This window comes from Dermacentor albipictus, chromosome 1 (assembly GCF_038994185.2).
Source record: "Dermacentor albipictus isolate Rhodes 1998 colony chromosome 1, USDA_Dalb.pri_finalv2, whole genome shotgun sequence".
Classification (NCBI taxonomy): domain Eukaryota; kingdom Metazoa; phylum Arthropoda; class Arachnida; order Ixodida; family Ixodidae; genus Dermacentor; species Dermacentor albipictus.
In genome coordinates, this window is record NC_091821.1 from 247,789,304 (window position 1) to 247,808,683 (window position 19,380).

Below are 19,380 nucleotides of genomic sequence, written 5' to 3' on the forward strand. Positions count from 1 at the left end.
GGACGGGCGCTCGTCCTGTGCCCTTCTTCCTCTGTGTCTTCTGTTGTTTTCGCGCTGATTAATAAGTATGCATCCTTTACAACTCGGCCATCTTTCTATCTTACTGCAATCTCTTCTCAGTTCAGATATTGGAAGAGATTGCAATCTTTGAAAACACTTGTTTCGTGTGACGTAGTGTTATCTGCTGGCAGCCTGGCGCTGCCTATCGTATCTCCTAAGTTGATCTTTCGTTTGTCGCCAAGGTACGAGCACCTTCAAAGAAATGTCAGTGCAGTTTTGAGCTGCGCAGAGCATAACGCGAAGCTTAAAGACGAACGCTATATATATTTTTTTTATGTTTGCAACCACATCTCTTTTGAAACGCAGTCCTTGTTGCAAACCCTGGAGACATACCGCAGTCGGACTAAAAATTGAGTGCACTTCGTAACAAGGGGATAACGTATCCTGCAAGTGACCGACGAGGAATATCTAATCATTTGCGAGGAACCCATAGGGCGGCGCGAGGCCCCGAAAAGCGAAGCACGGCGTCGAAAACCAAGCCAAGGTCTGTGGTCTCTGCCGCGCGAGGCGAAAGGCACACTTTTAACATCGCACGGAAGAAAGAAAAAGACGAACATGGTGAGTTATTGGCATGCCTAGCTGACAGCCCTTTCCGTTCGCTGTCGCCACAGATTCGGCTGGAGAGTCAAGAAGCGGGTCGTGAGCTTGCTTCGAAAAAAGGGGGCGGAAAAATAATTGTGGCTTCGGTGGAAGCAAAGTGTAAGGTCGCAGCCGTTAGTATATGCGAGCACCGTGAAAGAGCTGTCGCTACAGTCTTGCACTGCGCGAAAGATATCGGGACTTTAAGAGCCAGCGTACGGGGGGGATTAACAGTTAATCAAAAGTTGGTTGTGAAAGAGCTGTCGCTACAGTCTTGCGCGAAAGATAGCGGGACATTAAGAGCCACCGTCGGGATTAACAACCAATCAAAAGTTGGTTGTGCTTTCCGCCCTGTAGTGAGCAGACTCGTTTCAATCATTAGTGATCATCGTTTCTGCCGCGATGATTTTTGTCTGCTTCGTGCGATGGTGTCTCAATTCACTTTGACGCTGTAGAAATGGTCAAATCAGAAGTCCGCGCAAGGTATACTGCGCTTCCTGCGACCTACCGGTCTATGCCGAATGCCTGTCTATCGGAAACGCATTTCTCGTTCTTTTCTTTCGTTTCTTTCTTCTTCCTTTTTTGATGCATCTTTCTTGATGTTCTCCGTTCTAGACCCATTTCCTCCACCCCAGTGCAAGATAGCAAACCAGAAACTTTCGCCTGCTAAACTTCCCTGCACTTCCTCTTTTTCTCAGTATACACTTTGACAAGGCACGTTATCAAATATTTCAGCGCCAGCTTTTTGTATCCCTGGCCGTTTATGCAGCAGGGCAGCAGTGCGAAAACTTGTGGCGTGGCGAGGAGGTCGGGGGTTGGGAGAGAAGGCGCAGGCACGTTTTGGGGGCGGAATTATACGATGCGTTATTTTCGGTTGGACCGTGAAGTAAGCACCGCTTGGCAAGCACAGCTTAACCTCTTAACACAGTTTCCACATGCTTGCAAGTGTGCACTGCGGGCTGCGCTCAAAAGTCTCGCTCCAGGCGCATCGATCGTTTAGTAGAAATGATTAGTGAATAATGTGTCACTTGCATAATGACGGACCAGATTTTAGGGAGGGAATGCGTTTTTCGACGACGAAATCAAGCCGCGTTTTTTTAGATTGCCTCGCACAAGCTATAGTGCATGGAGCTGTATTTCTTTTTGAGGCAGAGTGCCAATGAGGTCAATTGTAGCGAACTTTCTGACACCACAAGACGAAATTAACCCGCCGTGGTTGCTCAGTGGCTATGGTGTTAGGCTGCTGAGCGCGAGGTCGCGGGATCGAATCCCGGCCACGGCGGCCGCATTTCGATGGGGGCGAATTGAGAAAACACCCGTGTACTTAGATTAGGTGTACGTTAAAGATCCCCAGGTGGTCGAAATTTCCGGAGTCCTCCACTACGGCAAGCCTCATAATCAGAAAGTAGTTTTGGCACGTAAAACCCAACAATTTATTTTTTTAAAGACGAAATTACTGACCTAATTGTCGCAGAAAGGCAACTAAATCTCGTGTTTATGCAAATTTCGAAAGATGCTATTGTCACGCGTACTTGCGAATGAGTTTTCGGCGTCAGTACCTCCTATACTAAGAGAACAAACTTGAGTCGTGATATCATATCACTGAGACCAACCATTCAATTTCATTTCATTTACTTTCTGAAAGTGCCCCAAAACAGATGTGCTTCCACGCCTTAATATTGGTGCCCTTGTGTTACACAAAGAACATCAAACCGATAATAATAATAAAAATAGACACTCACGCTAAACGTTGCTAACGTCCTCAAGCGTATTCGCCAACGCGAATGCGCTTATTATGCGTTCGCTTATAACTCCGTGCAGTACAGCGACTACTAGGGCTCGTTTCAACCAATCGGTGGTAATGAGAGGCGCTTGCGTGTTTCAGAAAAGGACCATTGAGCGCTTGTAATCCTTCCGTGAAGCTTCCACTCAGTCGGCCTCTTCACGGAGGGTGATCAAAGGCAGGCACTGCTTATCTTCACGACGCCACTTTTCCAATAATAAATAATTATCATCACTTACCTCGTTCGGATGTATCACTGAACTGTATATGCACTAGATACATTCGAAATTCAATATTTTTAGAGTACGAATATCCAAAAGAGAGAGAGAGGGCTTCGAGTGTCGAATCCAATACGGAATATTTTGCAATTTCAAACCGACAAGTGGAGAGGGTATAGGCGAGCCGACAGTGTTGATTGCACTTCGCCATCACATGCTCTTTGCGCTATTATTAAAGTCTAGTCAATTGGGAAGCCTGTAAACGAGATAAGGTTGAAAGATCATCGCAGTCTGGGTTAGGATAATAATAATTAACTGATTATAATCACGCGCGCGTAGGAAGTGCGGCTGGTTATATCCACGAATGCCAGATGGAATATTATTGCGAACATCGTTCAGAGAAAGTGTTCTGTCATGCTAGTGGTTGAAACACGGCAGGCAACCGACAGGGGTTATGCCGTTCCGCTATTGAGTAGAAGGTGGCCGGTTCGATTTCCGAATGCCGGCGCCCGCGTGCCAATGTGGCCGTGATGCTAAATGATCGTGCACTTTGATTTGGGTGCATGCTAAATATGAAAATCTTTCCACTATGCAGCATCTCTCATAGCTCCAGTGTTGAGAGTTTCTTTGTGGCGTTGATCAATCAATCAATCAATCAATCAATCAATCAATCAATCAATCAATCAATCAATCAATCAATCAATCAATCAATCAATCAATCAATCAATCAATCAATCAATCAATCAATCGTGGCGAGTGAAATCAAGGAAACGTAAATGATCTGAAATGAAAATAAGAAATCTGCAGGCAGCCTAAGGTTATCATTATTACAATAAAAGAAAAGGAAACGTTCATAAAAGACTAATATATAACGGCAGCTGCCTTTTGGGAGAGCACGACACCCGCTTGGCCTGCAACAGAGGCTGCAGGAATATGAGCATTTCAGGAAACGAGCAGGCTCTAGCCGTCGCAAGTACAAATCTTTCCGTGTGCATGCATCGTACCAATACCGTGTGTGGAGCCAATTGCGCTGATATTTGAAACTCCGAATATCGATTTCTCAAATCAAATACGATTCGATTTGTAAAATCTCGAATATTCGCCCATTCGTGACAACTCCTCCATGACTGAGCATTTCTGCTTGTATCCCGATAGTCACTATCGATTAGCCATCCACTTACTGCTCACTTTATTTCATCACGATATCTTTGTCTGTTTGTGACACATACACATGAAGATGCCACCGTGGACGATTTACTGCCGAGGTGCTGCGTTGAGAAAGTGGTATTACAAGATGTTATAGTTTTGCAGTTGGCAGTTAATTGAAAAAAAAAAAGAACAAGAAGGGCGGCATATATCGAAATTTAACTGTTCATAAAAGCCGCCTTTATATCGTCATTCTTTTTTTTTTTCCAGCAATAGTCGACGTAGTCATCCTTTCCTAAATAGTTTATTCACGCATTCGTGTCAAAACTGCTCACTTCACCCGAGCTCCATTTTATTTGCGCTGGAATCATTACGCATGAATTAATGAGTCCCTGCATGCCGTTTGATACTTATCGCAACGTCAATTTAAGGTAATTTCGTCTCTCAGTTTTGGTTACCTTAGCAAGTATAGCGTGTAGCCCGCGACATCTAAGTTCGAAACGCGAAACGTTTCCGAGATCATAAGTGCCTCGGCAGCTAGGCTGTCGTCAACCGACAGCGTAGTCGCCGTCACGGTGACGAAAGTGTTTCCGTGGGGCGGTTTTTCTTTTTGTTTCATACTTGCCCAACTAACGCCCTCCAGTGCCGTTGCTCCAGTGGCGTAGTGGATTCAAGGCATTCCAGCTTGTCTTCTGTGCAAAACTGTGGCGCCATTGCATCAGCTTCTTCGATACATGAAGAAAGGCAGGGAGGGGGGGGGGGGTCCTTACGCGCCCCATATCTCGCCGACCGGTTTCCTCATTCGTGCTGGGCGGTCAGGGTAAAGCTGTTATCTTCTCGTTGCGACCCCCCAGCCTCCCCGCATGGCCGTAGGTATCCGAGTGCTTCATTAACGCGAAACGTGAGCCGAACGAACGCTCGGGCGGCGAATGGCGGCGCACGCAGCCATGGGAGTATCTGCGGGGGCACAAAATTTCGCCGCGGCGTCTTTCCGCGAGAGCAAACAGGCGTGAGGAGGGAATTACCGAGCGAGGCGGTGATTTATTGCGGCTCTCACGCCCTCGAGCAGCGTCGGTGCAGTCGACACTTGCGCGCGTCTGCATGTTTTACTTTTCAACACGCTTCTTTGAAAACGAAGCGTAACGAATCCTGTAGAATAGTTTACGAACAAAGGGACCGAGGGGCGATCGATCCTAATCACGAGCTAAAGGCCTGCGGTGCCTGCATGCTTTTCGGCGAGGTCATTTGTCTTGCGTGCGTGCCGCTGAAGCCCTGCGAATCTGGAGCGGATCATCTTCTCTATATATAGCGGCGACTGCAATTCTGTTTGCGATGACTGAACGCTCTACAATTAATTGCTCGTGGTAACGGTTCGTAAACTCGAAAATGTACCATTCGAACCGTTGGCTCAGCGGTGATCAGTGGGACGGGGATTGACGTTCTGTAGTTTCGAGTAGCCTTGAAATGCTACTTGAAATGCTACTTGCAACGTTAGAACGTCAATAGAACACGGCAAGAAGGAGTGACAGGGCGGGCAGGCGTCGTCGGGGGCTCCGAAGGAGTTCAAAGAGCGTAATGCGTTAAGTCAGTCAGTGGTAAACTGAAATCATGACGCCGTGCCCCAGCTTGCGAAGTGTATACTTGGCAGCGTGACTCGGAGACGGAACAACAGCGCATAAGTAATTTGACCAAGCGCCGCAACCCCATAGCAGTCCGAAAACGCAGTTATGCAGGATCACGCCAAGAAACACGATAAGTACTATACACCATTTCTCCGTCACGGTTCCTTGTGTACAGGGAGTGATAGCGTTAATTTTGGTGACATTGTCTCGCTGCGAATAACGAAGAGCCTTTTCCTAGAATAGGCCTTTTTTACTCGCACCACTGGCGGCTACAATACCTACACCCCGCTTTGTGCGTTTTGGCATAGAGAGTGACTTTAGGGACGCGAAGAACGAATAACCCCTGCGGCACACACATGTGCGTTCGGAATTTCGTTCGCGACGAGAGCCAGCCGTCAAAGCCGGCATCGCACTCCGCACCACGTCACCCTCTTCCGCTTAATAAACAAGTGGCGAGCGGAAAGCATTGAAATTGATTGAAAATTCATTCGAAGACACTGACACACGAATATATTCTAATTCAGAAGCATCACTAGAGGCACTGACTCAATATTGCTTTTAGGCTGATTCCTGCTCGCTATCATATACTGTTGCAAATACATTCGCCATCACTTCAAGGCTTTGATATCAATTTCAGTGGATCCCAAGTCACGCTGGTATAAGTGGAAACGATGAAGCCGATCGAACTGACGGCTACTGCTCAGTCGTCGAACGTGATGACCTATCTTATCACAGTCATTCACCCAACACCTAGAGTAGCACGTCAGGGAAACAGCCAGGCTAACATCTCCAGCGTACCATTAGAGCTTTTTTTCTGTGTGCGTGTGTGTGCGTGTGCGTGCGTGCGTGCGTGCGTGTGCGCTCTTGAATTCGTCGCATTTGAAGCCAGAAACATTCTCATTTAACGGACTCTACAGAGAAACACTAAGTCAGTTTGCACTGCTAAATTAATTTTCAGAACCTTTCTTTCATTAATTTCCTGTTAATAGGTTGATTATCAGAAGAGAAAGCAAGGGTCAAAGCTACCTTTTCTTTTTTTACATTTCGCAGCAAAAGCCTGGGCCTGGTATGCGCCAGTGTGATGTGACAGATTTCAAAGTATTTCTTTACGAAGCTACAATGGCTCCGTGACAGTTCTCGAAACTAAAGTTCCGTCTACTGTGGCTTCTTTACATTGGAATTCAGTCCATGTTTACCAATAAATACTTGACTATGCCCTAGTTTGACGCCGTCAAAATTCATGGCGTCATGGAGAGCTGGTGCGCGAATTTCAGGGCGACGCCGCTCAACCGTTTCTCCTTATCGCGTCTTTTCTGGCTCATGAAGCCCCCTCTAACGGTAAGAGGGGCTTTCTCGGTATTGTGGGAGGGTAATTTACCGATACAGCCAGAACGATTTTTCTCTTTACCGTACACCTTACGGTACGCATGGCAGTTGTCTAAAGACACGTGGTTCAACGTGGAAAACAAGACGACACTGCTGTGCTGGACTCTGCGGTTCCTTGTTAAAGTGCGATTTCATCGTACATTGGATAGCTTTCTGCACTGTTTTGCGATTCTATGCGGTCTACACTCCTCGCTTTTCGCGCCGCCTGAGAACGAGGACAAACTCTAACTGCCCGCATATATACTGTGACGTACCATGTGCTTTCGTGGAGCACTGCATATCATGGACTGTCCGCGTGCGTGTGCCCGTGTGTTCTGTTTTTGTAACCAGAAATGTTTTTCACGGAAATGTTTTGAATGCCGTATGGGACTTCTTTCTTTGCAGAACCTCAATAATTTGCTGTGATTTTTGTTTGCAGCCTCTGTTGCGAGCTCTACTTACACTGAGAGTTTGCTCCCAGGTTTACTACAACAATATAACATGCAGTCGAAGGCCTTTAAAAGGAAGTGCTAGGGGCCTCCGAAATCGTTCGCTATAGAGATCATTTCGTTGTAAAGGTCGAGCACCGCACCGCTCACACTAGAACCGGGACAGAATATTCCCTTCATTATACAGGTCATTTTGTTGTAGAGGCGATCGACTGTACATGCAGGCGTGCGTACTGCTTTGTTTCTCGGTATTTCCCTTTTTATTTATGTACGCTTGGCATATTTGTGTCTCAGTGGTATACCGGGAGGGGGGGGGGGGAAGGGAAGTGTTTCCGTCTATTTCTTAACTGTGAATTCGGGTAGCCGGCTCTAATGTATAGCATATCGCTCCATTTATGTACAGTTATTAACAACCACATACACACAAAGCTTATGAGGAGTATTCGAACAAGAAATGTTGCTTTTAAGTCAGAACGAGGAATGTCGCTGTTCCACTACTGCTCATCATTTCAAGTTTCCACTTTCCTTTCAACTTCTGTCTAGTTTGGATTTGACATACAAAACTGGCATGTACCAGACAGCCGCACTATTGAGTGTTACACAGTGTGCCACACAGTTCGGAAAAGAGCTCGGCGAGACTGCGCGCTGGGGTAGCGATGCTTGTAGTGCGGCCTGTGCTCATGATTTTGTGTCTCTAAGGGAGGTCCCGTCTGTGTGTCATTGTTACGTTTGAAATTATAAATCCCAAACTACGTCGAGGCTTTTTAATTTATTCTTTTTCACTGTCTTCCTGCTCGACTAGATAAGCTTGTTACATTTATTTCTATAGTATATTGCTTTGTTTTCTTTTTCCCCCTGTCACATGAAACAAGGTGTATAGACGTAACCATTGTTAGGTGGCGAACTCTCTGTCGCGTACTGTCATTTAAAAAGTAATGTTGCCACCTTCGGGGTCGGACAAGCGCACTGCCTGCGGAAGTGGTTCGTCAAGAAATGCTATGATTTGTTAGATGAGCGCGCACGATGGCACACATTTGACAAGGTAATGAGTGTAGTCACATTAGTCTTGCAGACTCGTCGTTTCAGTGATTATTTTGTACATATGTGCCCCATGGAAACAGGATATTACATAGTCGAAGAACAAAATAAAAACAAAATATCACAGCAGATTAGTCCGGCTGTCTCCGCCAGTACGTTCATTAAGCGAGACGCGAATTTCACATCGAATTCCATTCATGAAGTTGCGTCGCCTCGTATATGAAGAAGGGCGTACTCGGGCCAGTCGCAAACGTGCGCGTTCAAGTGGACAAAGGGCCAAATTCACGAAGCTTTGTTCGTAATAACTCTTTCTGACTGGCCGCTAACAATATGTTAGCTCTCACTATATTGGCTGGTTTTTGTTGCTACGTACTTAATTAGCGTAAGAACGTTTTATGAATACGGGTAAATATTTCCAAAACTTGTACACACGCTTTTTCGTGTGTTTGCGTGGCCCTTTTGCCACCCGCGTTACCAGCTCCGCTCGTCCTCAGAGAACTTGGGACTCGGACACTTTGACCGAGCCGCGCTTGTAAAATTTTAAATTTTGCGGCTGCTTGTTGGGGTAATATTGGAATTGCTGGCGTTCCAGTTCTTTTTAATCAAGCCCCCACCCCTCACACACACACACACAATTCCTCTCCTCCTCACATTCTTTCTTCAAGTAGATAAAAATGAAAATTTGCTGTAGCTTCTGACATTCATCAGTTCATTCGCTTGGTGAAAGTTTGAGATGGTCCGGACTGGAGCAATAATTCAAATTCGTAGCTCTAGTCGGAAACGGTACGAGGAAGGAAAACGCTATTGCATTCATGCTTAGCTCAAAGTAGTGTTATAATAAATTACAAGTTTTAACCACTTTCTCTCAACGGTTGCTTGAAAAAATATGTCCACGTTTATGCCAAAGCGCATGCATGGGTGTATAACGCAGAAAGTGTGTTTGTAACAAAAAGTAGCCGGATATTGAAATATATTTGATGAATGAAATATTTCACTTGTATTGAGCTATTTGTGCCGCTTATTTGGTTTTACTTTGGCACTTGTTGGCCCGTATTGTCGTGGACCATATGCTAGATGTTGAGCGCCGCACTGTTGTGTGTGACGCAGATGCATGTCCCGATCTTGTGTTGTTCTTCAGTGTTTGCGCAAGTTCATTTTTTATTCTTTCTTTGCTTGGCATCTTTTTTTCCCCTTTCATTGTCGCATTTATTCTTCATTCGCTATCCATAATTTATGAAGATTCTGTTCTTCTAGATCAAGCAGGCATTCTGCCTCTCCTTGTGGCAGTTACAACTTGCCAGACAGCTTTTATTTCTTCTCTCTGATCGTTTTGTATGGCCGCAAACGTAATTTTATATTAATGTTGTTGTGTTCACCGTACCTGCCTCATTCCGTCTGGATTCGTGGCAAATTTCCCGTTACCAATGCTATGCATTTGAATTGTCTTGATCTCAGCGCTTGATGCGCACTCGGGAATAACATTTGCATCGAGGCACGCCGCTTGCTCTCCCTGATCCACCAGATCCAATCCAGGCCGATAAGACCGCCATGGAAAGACTCTTCCTGGTCGATCTCCACGTCAGTGACTGGATTCAAGTGCAAAAGAAGTATTCCTGAGCCAGCACTGACATATAATACTCTTTAACGTATTCCTAGCTGCTACATTATTCAGTCTCACATGTACACCGACAGCTCTTCCACACATATATCTGCCATTGGTGTGGATTCCGTCCGTGTGTGTTACTATCTATGCCACACTCAGCTGCCGGACTTCAGCTGCTGCCACTGAACTAGCTGCGCTGCCGGGTAGCTTTTGTTTATATTCTGGATCAAAGAGCTCCGGTCATCTTCGACGACTCACGAGCAGCCCCGCAGTCGCCGAAGTCGCAACCTTGCAAGCCAAAAAATCTTTCTTTCTTAAGGCGCACAGTGCAAACACATTTTTCCGGGCCCCCACCGGTTTCGTCTACATGTGGACGCAAGTTTGAGTACGCCGCGTGCGTTTCCGCGTTGCGTGCTCTTGAAGCGCCGAGGCGTCGTGCAAGTGTGTGCACGAGACGGGAGGCTGTCCGGCGGTTTAGACGAAGTAGGGGGCTGTCGAGAAGGGAGTCAACGTTCCTCTTGTCGCGCCTCTAGTAATTAGGCGCCACTCCAAGTAGCTCTCGCCGCACGCCCTTAAGTATCGGCCCACGTGCTGTTCCGTTCCCGCGTTCGACTGGACACGTTTCGGTGGCCGGCTCGACAATCGAACCCGCCGCCTTGCCGGCGGGATCAGTGGCCCCCCAAAGCGCTTTCACGTGCACAGCGCGTGCGCTGTTCGGGCGCATTCCAGCGCGCGTCTCCCGCAGGTTCGTGCCGGGCAGTGGGGTGGCGAGACGGGTGGGGGGGGGGGGGGGGTTGCCGGCTGGCCCATGTGACTGCGCGGCTGCCCGGCCAGCTTGGCTCCGCCCGGCCAGGCGGCTTTTCTCGGCCCGTTTGAGCCGTGCTTGTTTGCGAAGGGCCGCCGCTTTTGACGCCTCGTTGCGAACACGAAACCGTGCCTCGGATACGAAAACGCAATGCAGTATGGAGGCCGCGTAACTTTTATCTCCAGTTGACGCGCGTCTTTCAGGAGCTGCGGCGCAGGAGGAAAGGGATGGGAGAAAAGAGAAAAGAAGGAAATAAAGTACAAGCACTTTGCGCGTTTTCACCGATTTCGCTGGACCGAGCAATTTCACTGGCGTTCCGCAGGGGAAAGCGGTGTGTGAATTCCTCGTCCCCGCAAATTGCATGCGCTTATGTGAATGATCGTCGGCTTATCAGACGCTGCTCAATGTATTTCGCAAACTTTTTTCCCCGCGTGATCAGCAACGAGCTCAACGACAATTCAGTGTAACTACTCTTTACCCATGTGCCTCTCATGTGCCTACTGTCATGTGCCTGAAACTTTGCAAGTACTGCGCGTTGAATTTCTTAGTGACCGGATTAGTATTGTGAGCAAATGACCTATGAAAAATCCTCAGCGAACTTGAGCACAACACGCGAAATAACTTCGATGGCTCAATGCAGCCCTTTGACAAGCTGTTTTTGAAAATGTTTTGTTATAACGCTATAAATGGGAGCAAATTGGCATTTTCGGGCGTGAGTTGAACTTAGCTCTAGTGCGTACGTAGAAGTGTCGCTGGCACAAATGAAAATATCATTTAAAACCAAAACAAAAGAAGGTACAAAGTATGTGCACAATGCTGTACTTGGACGCGGGGGCAAAATATGCAGCAACTTATCTTGAGACATGTGGTTCGGGGTTGAAAGAACACTTGCAGCGTGACGGAACTATGGACAAAAAGACACCAACATAGCGCCGGTCGAGCGTACCGTATGCTCCAGTCATAAAGGCAACACCTAAGCGGAGATAAATCAAATATAACTGCCACATTTCCTAACTGCCGTGTGTCAGGCAGACATGTACGCATGTAAATGCAGCCTGCAAGCCATAACACGAACCTTTTTTTTTCATTTTTGGTAGCATTTAAATAGGCTTAAATGGTTATGCCTCCACGCCCAGAGAGAGACACGGACGAGCACTGACTTCCAACTAAACTTTATTATCGAATACATTAAGATATATACAACGAGAAAGCCAGGCTCTGGTTATCATGAACAAAGCAGATAAAACTAAGAGAGAAAGAAAGATGGGAAAAGATGAAACACCAAAGAAAGTGAAACATGCTGAAATAATCATCACTATCGCTACGCACACGCACGGCTTTTTTTCATTGGTGGTAAGTCTTTTCTAATCTTTCCTCTTTCTCCCTTAGTTATATCTGGTTTGTTCATAATAACCAGAGCCTGGCTTTCCATTTGTGTATACGTATTTCAATGTTTTCCATAATAAAGTTCACTTGGAAGTCAGTGCTCGTCGGTGTCGCCTTTTTTGTCCCTGTTGTTACCGCTGAGCTGTACATCTTCGAAGATGCGCCGCCAATTAGCCCAATGCTCAGGTAGATGGGAATGTTGAGAGACAAATGATCTGCCCATTGCATATCATAGACACACAACGTACGCAAAACACACCACAACAGGCGCAACATACCGAATTAACAGCGGACATTAAGGCTGCTATTTCTCATCTGAATAGTCTGTGGGACCAGTGGGCTATATATGTCTTCCCGTACATTGCGTGCAGGGTCCAGTGGCGATCTTATCCGTTTACTTTTAAATAGACAATGTTTTACATTGCACGCGTAGACCTGCCTATACGCGATATATAGTGTGCAGTATGACGCAACGATGAAGACCAGGAAACCGAGATTTATAGTCCTGTGTTTTCATAGGATGGAGGCCCACCGCATCCAGGTGGCGACGCCAAACACGCCAGAAGCGACGGGGCTGCCACGGCAGACGTGGTTGGGCCATGGCCACGTCATTATATGTGTTAAGTTCACCACGCAAACAATAACTTTGCGACATCCACAAAATGGAAGATTTCATCGGTCAGTGATGGAACCACTGACAACGACGCCACTAAATATACCTGAAAATTTAGTGTCAATTTCATTGTGGCGTGTCTTGCTTGCCTTTGTCGATTACCGCTCACTCTACCACGGGCCACAATGTAACAGCGCCGGAGCGACAGTGCGCCAAACAAAGGTCCCACGTGCGGCCATTCTGGGACGTATGTTGGATTGAGGCCAGGAACGGAGACGTTTGCGGAGAGCCGCTTACGAAACGTGTCATGCTGGAGACCAGAGTGGCGAAATCGGTGGAGCGCTGCACCTGGCCTCACCTGTGGGATGTTTATCTCGCGGCAACGGGCTGGCGCGCTCGGTTTGCTGACTGACTTGATTGCCTCAGTGAGTGACTTGAGTGACTTGAGTGACCGAGTGACTGACTGCCCGAGCATTCTCGCTGTCACTGACTCAATGAACTTGGCCTATTGCGTCATACCTGACTACACACGGCGTCTTCTGTTGGGGGGGGGGGGGGAAGGGGGTTGTGGATAACGTTAGGAAACGTACGACTTGCGGATTCACGGAACGTTATTTCTTTACTCGCAAGAGGCAAAAAATAAAGCATAAAGCATAAAGTGAGCGTGTTCTTATGTGCAAGGGCCGTGTACGAAATTTCAGCACTGCTAACCAGAACTGGAATGCTGCTGCTGCTCCTACTACTACTACTTACTACTACTATTTACTACTACTACTACTTACTACTACTACTACAACAACAACAACAACAACAATTATTACTATAATGATGATAATAATGACGACGATGATGACATAAGAGAGAGGAGGATTAGTTACTATAGGAAAAGCGGGCAGGTTGGCTCGAACTATCGAATGTGGATACAGCCTGCTACTCTGCGCGTGGAAACGAGGAAGGTGTTAAAAACAGCCATGACGGATGATGACAGCCAGAAGAAATGCGTATGTGCAAATACGTAGCACCCAGGTTTTTTTGTTTTTTTTTCAAAGTGAACATTGGTGAAAATAATATCGTTGGAGCGGGCCTATATTTTGTTACGTATTGTTTAGCGAAAAAGTAGTAGCCGGCATCATCCATGATGCCAACTTCTTCCGCGCACACATTTAATGCTATTATTATTATTTTTAGAACGCACGCACGCGCACGGACGCACACGTGCACACCAGCACTAATATTCATAAAACACCAGGGTATAGTGGAAAATTGCTTCCGTATGCAATGGTTCGCTTATATGTAATTTAATTTTACGAGACCCGCAAGTACAGCCCTGTTTTTCTCTTACGCAAATTTACCGTTTGGAGTCTTACTATATCGTATTATGGCTCCTGTCTAAATTTGACCATCCAGAGTACTTTATTTTGACGCGCCCTTAAGTATAAGTTCTTCACATCATCATCCTCACAAAGGCGAGAACGCTAAGCTGCATGTTTTGAAATTGGATGCAAATTGTTGCCCAATCTTGCAAAAGTTTCGTTTTATCCTCGTAGCTGCGGGATTCAATAACTTTGTCTCGGTAGATTTGTTCCTTCTCTACAGACCCTGAATTAATGAGGCTAACTGATGCAATCGTGTCAACTAGAACGCTGACATATCTCGCATCGACCTACATCTTTCTGGAAATTCCGGAGGGTTGTGACCCCAAGCACTTGTTCTGACATGCTCTTCATAGGTGATAAATGTGTGTGGGATGAAAACATAGTGTGCTATGCTTTTCATAACTATTTCAAAAGTGTATTAACAAGAGATAACGGCTGTATACCACGTTTTTTACTTGATCTACTTACCCTACCTGAAATTACTTCTGAAAAGGGTATCGTAAATTTATTCATAAAGCTTGACACTAAGAAGTCGCCCGGGCCAGCTGATATTCCAAACACTTCCTTAAAACGTTATGTTGAGCTATTTGCGAAGTACCTGTGCATCCTATATTTACAACGTCTGTCAGCGAATGAACATTACCAGATGACTGGCGGACAGCTAAAATAATATTTGTACATAAAACAGGAGAAAAAGCTTGCAATAAATACTATACCGCCCAATTTCGTTAACATCAATATCATCCAAGCTTTTAAAGCACATAATTCAGAAACGTATTATTGGTTTTCTTGAGAAACACAACGTCCTAACAAATCTGCGTCATGAGTTACGAGGTGGCTTTTCGACTACTCAGTTAGTCTAAACTTTACATGATTTCGCTAGCACAATAAACAAAGAAAAACAAACCGATGCTATATTCGCGGACTTTAGCAAATTGTTTGATAGGGTCTATCATAATAAATTGCTTCGTAAGTTTAGTTTTGTACATAAAAATGTTAAAATATTAGCTTGGATTAAAGCCCATCTCTTGAACCACCGCCAATTCGTTATTGTGAATAGAACGTCCTCAGACTTAGTTTCCGTTGACTCTGGCGTTCCATAGGGATTGGTCCATGCTCCACTATTATTTTTACTATATATTAATGATAACTTTAACACTCTTTCTGTTAAAATTAAGCTCTACGCTGACGACTGCGTGCTATAACCAGAAAAAAACATCAAGTGACGATCAACTCAGTTCAAATAGGGATTGCAATAGGGCGGGGTGGTTGAATGGTGTAGCCAATAGCAGATTTATGTGTTACGACTAGAACTAACCCTAGGAGTGTTAGCCAGCGCTGTGTGATGAGGAAAAAAACATGACACCTCTTGCGCATTACTTTTTCTACTTCTTTTGCCACTGTTACAGTGCAGAGGACACGGAGGATCGAAAAACCGACTCTGTTTGTTGTTTTTGTTAATGTGGTTTCTTTTAAATGCATTGATAATTCCTGACAACAAACATTTGTAGAGATGTATTCGTCACATGAATTTCGAGCAGCTCTCTTCTTATTTACAAGTCCCTGTGAGTCATTTTGCTCGTTGAATAGAACGTTTGTGTTCAAATGGACACCATTGCTTGCGATATTTGTTTGTAATAATAATAATAATATATGGGGTTTTACGTGCCAAAACCACTTTCTGATTATGAGGCACGCCGTAGTGGGGGACTCCGGAAATTTTGACCACCTGGGGTTCTTTAACGTGCACCTAAATCTAAGTACACGGGTGTTTTCGCATTTCGCCCCCATCGAAATGCGGCCGCCGTGGCCGGGATTCGATCCCGCGACCTCGTGCTCAGCAGCCGAACACCATAGCCACTGAGCAACCACGGCGGGTATATTTGTTTGTAAATGTTACCAGAAAAAAAAAAAACTTTCAGCTGCCAGACAACAAAGTCCCCGATTTCACTCCGGCTTTCCTCTTTAAAAATACCACCCTATTTTTATCACCTGAATTTTAAAAAATATATAAAACCCGGAAACGGAGCTCTCTGACAGTTTACTTTTACTTCGAACACTAAAAAGAAAAGCCCACAAGAGCCACTCGAATCATGTCGCTACAGATAGTTTATGCGCCCAGGCGGGTATCATTTGCAGGAAAAGCTAAAGTGATCACTTCACTAATTAAACTGATTACATTACCTTCTTTGTTACAAACTTTACGTCACATTTTTGTATCGCAAAGTTGAAAGAAATCATAATGTCTAGTTCTGTGCTTCGACATTTCAAAACGACCATGTAAGCTGAACTAACCTTGCATCAAATTATTTATTGAATTTACCTGATCACGCACGCAAAACCGAGTAGCACAGCTCGCGGAGCAACCTCCTGTGACGTAGCAGGGGGGCGTAAAATGAAGCTGCCCTTGCATTTGCCTTTCCGCATGATCTTATCCCAATTGGCGCTGTACGAAACTCCCGATTAGATTGACAGGGGGCGAGACGCAGCGCTTTATCGCACCGTATAGCCCATCTTCATTTTACGCCGCCCTGCTACGTGACAGGAGTGTTGTACCTAGAGCCGCGCTTCGCAGTGTTGCGTGCGTACAATAAGGTAAGGTCAAGAAATTTTTTGAGGCCAGTTATTTCGGCTTACATGACCGTTTTGAAATGTTGAAGCTCGGAACAAGAATTTTATGACAATCTCCTTGAACTTTCCCATATAAACATGTTCCGTAAGGAACCTAATTATTCTAATGACCTTAATTATTGAATTTATTGCATTAATTTTTTCAAATGATGTTCACCTGGCCACATATTTATTCTTTAGCGGCGTCATTCAAGTAACTTTTGTGGGCTCGAAGTTTTCATTTCGAAGATTTCATTTCGAAGTTTTCATTGGCTGGCGCGGACAATCTGTCTCGGGCGGCACATTGCAAAAGAGGCCAAGTGCGGCGCGACTGCGCCGCTAATCGGGAGATCGCGAGAGGCAGCGCGTGGGTGACGCGTGGGCGCGATTCTGAGTAGCCTCCGCAGACCTTCGCTCATGCAGCGCTTTGTTTCCGTATATGGTATCGGTGGACGCGCTCGCCGCATGCCCTATCGATGGCGTCATCGGTGAACAGACGACGGCGCGCTACTCTGGCGCCATCTGGTAGCGGTCGTCGCCCCAGTGCCTGTCTTGCGCGACACTACACTTGCTTTCTCCCGCTTTCGCCATGCCTTCCTCCTCCGCTTTCCTCCTCACGCTCTCTTCGCTATCGCCGTCTTTCCTGGCGCATGGCGCTCGGCGTTCGCTCTTTCATCGTTCGCTGTGCTCGTTCTCTCGGTTACGCTGAGGGACGCCGACGCTCAACGCAGGAACGGGCGCCTAAGTGCTGTGCCCTAAAGAAATGCTGTATGTGGCGTTAGTGTTCGTGGCAACCCTGCCTTGACGTCTCACACTTTCCACCCTCCTGACTTGGTGTTTGCATTTCGGTATAGCTTGTGAAAGGCGTAGCGCTTAAACGTAAAGAATACATGTGAAAAATGTTGTGACACTTGTGGTGGATAAATAAAATGGTTGCAAGAGATGCAGTTGTAAGCGTTGCCGTTGTACAGCATTAATTAACCGTTTCACTAAACCTTAGCTTCATAGTTTCCAGCACCTGCATTGCATCTGCTTTTTTTTTTCTGCTTACAGTGGTAGCATATTTTAGGATCTCCTGCGCAACTTGAAATTAGTAATGCTGCTTTATTTCTTCTTTTTTTCAGGGAAACCTAGCGCCAGGAAAAAGACCCGAAATGTGCCGACTCCTGGTTCTTGGTAGAGGATGATGTATATGTCAGTAATGGGAAGGAAAGAGCTAATGGTATAACCAACACTGCAGTGCTTGTGCTTCTCTTGTTGAAACAGATAATCAGCTGGCTGAAAGCATGTGGCCTCTTTGTGAAAGCATTACTTTGCAATCAGCGAGGCAGCAGTTGGGTCATTGCAAGGACGCTGGGTGTGAGTCCTGAGAGGCCTCTTTCTTTTTCTCAAGGATGGAGTGAACATCTACTTTATTTTTGATATTCCTCTCTTGGTGAAATGTAGTACAGGAACAATTTGTGGAAGCATGACCGCTGCATTGGTGACAAAGTTGCTTCCTGGAGCCGCGCTCCAACTTTATATGTCTCAACGCATCACTTCAAACTAAATTCCAACCCAAAGTGACTAACCACATCTATGAAAGTGCGTTGGGTAATATGAGAGTAACAGGCTTCACAGTTGCTCAGCAACAGTGTCTATAATGTAATGTGCTTTCACCAGAAGCCACGGGCACTGCCGAGGTTGTCGTTAAAATGAATCAGTTGCTTGGTTCATTAAGTAGTTCTTGTGTACGCATCAAAGAGAGAAAAATGAGTCATGCAATTAGTGCTTCCATAAAGCACATAGAATTCTCAAATTCTTGCACCTCATGGATTAAGTCCTGGAGGTTCAAAGCACCTAGGCACCCACGAATCACGTAGGGTTGACAGGTAACCATAAAAGCAATTATTTTGTTGTGAACGGACGCGCAGAAGTTTTCGAGCTTCAAATTTTTGCTCGCTCTTCGGCTAAATTAGGACGTCTTAGAGAACCTTGAAGAAAAGAGCGCTACGAAGACGCGGACTAAAAGAAGAACATGTACGACGGACAACGCGCATCCGTCCCTTCTCCCTTGTCCGTCGTACAGGCCCTTGTCCCTCGTACATGTTCTTCTTTTAGTCCGCGTCTTCGTAGCGCTCTTTTCTTCAAGTATGCAAAACCAACTCGCCCACATCAAGCTTCTGCTGCTTAGAGAACCTGTTTGGGATTACTCGGCAGCAGCATGGCTTTAATGAGACCTCCAACGCTTTTCACTTCGCTGCTGGTCTGACACATATTATTGTCGGAAAGCTTTTTAAGCTTTCAGACTGCAGCAATCGTGAAGCAGACAAAGCCCTACCTTTAACTGAGCTAGAGAAACTAAGATTTGTTCGAGAGCCCTGCTGCGACCAAGATCTCTTGCTCACACTTCTCGAATTCTTTTTCAACGAGCACCGAATAACCAACAGATGTGCAAGCATTGAACATAGTTTGTTAGTGTCGGGATATCCAGTGCAAGCATTTCTGAAAAGAACGTCATGTTCAGAGTGTAAAGACCTCTTAAAAGATAACAGCCAGGAACTATCTTCAAGCCAAATATACATGATGTTCAGAGCAGTGAAGGTACAGGACAAGACCCTCTGTAATTTAACAGTACCAACAGAAACAGATTTCAAGTTTGTTACAAAATTAGGAATATTATTTTCTGCACAAATACGTACAATTGCACAGTTCGAAAGGGCATTGGAGAAATTCGTTTACTTTGTT

At 45.7% G+C, this 19,380-nt stretch overlaps 1 long non-coding RNA gene across 1 annotated transcript; it reads left to right on the forward strand.

The window, feature by feature from the left end:
- Positions 1-241: 241 nt before the first annotated feature.
- Positions 242-18,752, forward strand: LOC135900444 (uncharacterized). The gene is made up of 2 exons (XR_010563868.1): positions 242-618; positions 17,778-18,752. It is a non-coding gene; the product is annotated as an uncharacterized lncRNA (long non-coding RNA).
- Positions 18,753-19,380: the final 628 nt, after the last annotated feature.